This window comes from Arachis stenosperma, chromosome 5 (assembly GCF_014773155.1).
Source record: "Arachis stenosperma cultivar V10309 chromosome 5, arast.V10309.gnm1.PFL2, whole genome shotgun sequence".
Lineage (NCBI taxonomy): Eukaryota > Viridiplantae > Streptophyta > Magnoliopsida > Fabales > Fabaceae > Arachis > Arachis stenosperma.
In genome coordinates this window covers 74,228,127-74,232,406 of record NC_080381.1, presented here as the reverse complement: position 1 = coordinate 74,232,406, position 4,280 = coordinate 74,228,127, and positions in this window count along the sequence as shown.

Genomic DNA, 4,280 nt, shown 5'->3' with positions numbered 1-4,280 from the left:
AAATTGCAGGAAACTTAAATAACAAGAAAGTAAAATAGATGAAACTTAAATTGCAAGAAATATAAATTGCATCAAATGTAAAGGGGGCTGGGGTGCTAGCAATTAAATAAAAGCAGTAGATCCAAGCTTAGAACAATTGCAAGGAAATTAAATTGCAGGAAAAGTAAATTCAAGGTCACAGTAGCTTAAATGTAAATTGCAGAAGAACACAAGTACAGGAAATTAAATTGGGAGCAATGAGATGCAACAAAGAGACATAGATCATTTTTCAAGTCTCAAAGTGAAACTAACAATTTCAATGAAACAGTAAAAACAGAAGGAAAGCCAAGAGCTCAATTGCTCACTTGACCAAAACAGAAACAAAATTCAACTCAATTGTGAAACTCAGAAAAGAAATTCAAGATCTCAGGGAATCAATGAGACTAGAGAACAAGTCTAGATCTCAAGCCCTTCCTTGATCAATTCAGAGAACAATTTGTAGAAGAAAGAAGAAAAATGAATTGCAGAATTAAAGAGAAGATGAAGCAGTATGTGAATTTCAATTATGCAGAAAAAGTAAACAAGAGATCTCAAGGTGAGATTGAAACAGAATTTTTTCAATTCTCTACCCAAGATTTAAAGCAGAAAGGAAAACTTAAAGGAGAGAGCTCTCAAATCCTAATATTCCCTAGTGGGTCTCGCCTCCCCTAGTGAGATGGAATTGATGCCTTTATATAGGCTTTACAAAGTGAAAATTAAAACAAATTACAATTAAAATGAAAATCCTAATCTAATTGATCCATGTGCCTTTGAGTCATGTTGAGTGGGCTTTGCTTGCTTTGGATTTGTGGAGAAATGGGTTTGGTTGGCCTTGATTCAATTTGGAGAGGAATTGAATTTAAATGGAATTTTGGTTGGATTTTTGGCCCATGAGTGTTTGCTTCCAATTTGCTTCCAGGAGGCTGCCCTGCCCTTGTGGAGGGCAGGGCAGAAAATGTTGCTTGCGCCCTTGGTGCGTGCGTGCGTGTTGATGCTGCCAAAGCTTCCTTGGTGCGCCAATCTGGTGTGCTGGCCGTGCACCACAAAATGCTGCCCTGCCCTCGCGGAGGGCAGGGCAATGTTTCCAAAAAATGAAGCTCCGCGTTCGATACTTGGTGGATGCACACGCTACTTCTTTTCCTTGGTTTATTTTTGCTTATTTTTGGCCCTTAAAGATGCCTCTCGTTCCTGCCTCAATTTTTCGCCAAATATGGATTGCTATATATCGTTGGAAAGCTCTGAATGTCAGCTTTCCAACGCAACTGGAAGCACATCAATTGGACGTCTGTAGCTCAAGTTATAGCCCTTTGAAGGAGGCATGGTCATGCTGTGAGCGCCCAGATTTTACCTTAGCGAAATTCTTGCTTCCAATCCTCAATGTGCATCACGATTCTGCCCTGCCCTTGGCAAGGGCAGGGCAGTGTGCGTGCTGGCTGCTTCCTTCCTTGATTTGGTCATGGGCCACGCTTTTAAAAGCGTGGCCTAAGGCTCCAAAGTGTACCCCAACTTCAAAGTGTACCCCAAAGCTCTTTTTTTCTCCTTTTTTTGTGCTTCTTTGCTTCTTTTTCTTCTTTTTTTTTCTACAAGATTTATAAAATTAAAATATCAAGAATATATATCATTTAAGTACAAAAGCATTCAATATTTAAGCACAATTCATCAATTTCTTGTATGAAAAGCATAGAAAAATAGGTATATGATGACTTGTCATCATATATAATTATTAGTTTTTATGCAAAAATCACATTTCTGGACTTTACTATGAGTTTGAGTATTTTTCTATGATTTCAGGTATTTTCTGGTTGAAATTGAGGGACCTTAGCAAAAATCTGATTCAGAGGCTGAAAAAGGACTACAAATGCTGTTGGATTCTGACCTCCCTGCACTCAAAATAGATTTTATGGAGCTACAGAAGTCCAATTGGCGCATTCTAAATTGTGTTGGAAAGTAGATATCTTGGGCTTTCTAGCAATGTTTAATAGTCCATACTTTGTTCTAGATTTAGTGGCCCAAATTGGCATTCCAAATCAGCATAAAAATTCTGGCGTAAAACGCCCAAACTGGCACCAGAATTGGAGTTAAACACCCAAACTGGCACCAAAGCTGGCGTCTAACTCCAAGAAAGGCCTATGCACATGAAAGCTTCAAATGGTCAGCCCAAGCACACACCAAGCGGGCCCCAGAAGTGGATATTTGGTTACTAGTTCTCTATAAATAGGACCTTTTACTATTGTATTTTCATCTTTTTTATCATCTTTGATCTTGGGATCAGGTCTTTGAACCCTTTTTCGTTTGTTTCATGCTATTTGGGAGGCATGGCCATTTGGCCATGTCTAGACCTTGTTCTTATGTATTTTCAATGGTGGAGTTTTTACACATCATATATTAAGGTGTGGAGCTCTGCTGTTCCTCATGAATTAATGCAAAGTACTATTATTTTTCTATTCAATTCAAGCTTATTCTTGTTCTAAGATATCCATTCGCACTTAACCATGATGAATGTGATGATCAAGTGACAATTGATGCCAGGGCATCTAGGCCAGTTTCACTGACCTTTTCTTTACTGTTTTAAGGTAGTTTCATGTATTTTCTTAGAGAATAAGGCATGTTTTGGATGAAAATACACTCACACCTTGATTCAAGCAACTATTGTGAATTTCACATGATTTCATGAGGATTTTGCAAGAATTGAATGACAAATTGATGATGCATAATCTCATAACTTTGACTAGAGCTTTGATGCACTTTATTTGCTTGATTTCAGGACAAAGGAAGCAAAGAAGAACCACGTTAGTAGCTACGTTAACCTAGTTAATGTGACCACTAACATGGAATGGGAAAGAGCTTGCAACGTTAATGAGAAAAGTGATCACCAATAACGCTTGCGAAGCCATCATAAGCACACGTTAATTGCCACGTTAATCTAGATTAACGTGGTAGTTAACATGGAGACAAAGAAAGCTCCAACGTTAGTGGTAAACGTGAACACCACTAACGCTCCAAAATGTGGCAATGAACCACGTTAAGAGTCACGTTAACTTAGTTAACATGAACTCTAACGTGGAAGAGAGGAACAATGCCAATGTTAGTGATACTCACCTTTGTCACTAACGTTGGATCAAACTAGCATTGACCACATTAGTGGTCACGTTAAGACCATTAACGTGAAAGTTAACGTGCAGCTAAGATTGATGAGCCAACGTTAGTGACACTCACCTTTGTCACTAACGTTGGAGATGGCATTTACGACCACGTTAGTGGCCACATTAACTTAGTTAACGTGAGCTCTAACGTGGAGAGTAGGGGCAAAGGTGAGTGCCACTAACGCTCTCGAAGATGAGGCATACCCACGTTAAGAGCCACGTTAGTTACACTAACGTGAACTCTAACGTAGAGACAAGGGGCACAAGGCAACGTTATTGGCAAAGGTGAGTCCCAATAATGCTTGCAAAGGTTTATAAGGCAACGTTAGTGGTCACTTAGTGCCACTAACGTTGGAGTTAACGTGGGTTATATGGGGTTGGAACGTTAGTGAAAAAGATGATTGCCACTAACGTTCTCGAACCCACAATGTCGCTTAACGTTAACTTCACTAACGCCCATGCCTAATTCATACTTTTCTGCAAGCTGAGTGCATTAAAGATTGTAACTCCTTCAACTCAAGATCTAAGGCCCACATCCAATACTTGAAGAACTAACTAGAAGATCAAGAGAAGTAGTATATATAGGAGTTTTTTGAACTATAGAGAAGCTTGGCACTTTGGAGAAGTACCCTTTGTATATTTACTTTTCTGCACTTTTAGCTAAGGATGGATTCTTTTCTGCCATTTTCCATTTCTAGAGCTATGATTGGGTTAGGGAGCTCTATTGTAATTTGATGGATGAATTATAGTTTTCATTCTCTTCTTCTTTCTTCTCTTTTGAGTTACTAGAAAGCTTTCGATCTTAATTCAATTGGTTAATTGTCTTGGAAAAGAAACTCTCTATAATTGGATCTCCTCTGAGCCTTGGAAAAGGGATGAGAAGATCATGCTAGAATTGCTTTCTCATGTTGGACCAAATTCGGGTCTGGGCAGATATAGTGACATGTAATTCTCCCAACACTTTGATTTGGAAATACATGTGGTATAATCAGTAACCACACTTCATCTCTTCCCATGAGCAATTAAATCAAGGAATTGGGTAATTGTTCAAGCTTAGAGAGATTGGGTTGCCAAGGAATTGGAACCCAATCACTTAAGATTGCCAATGAGATCAATAGA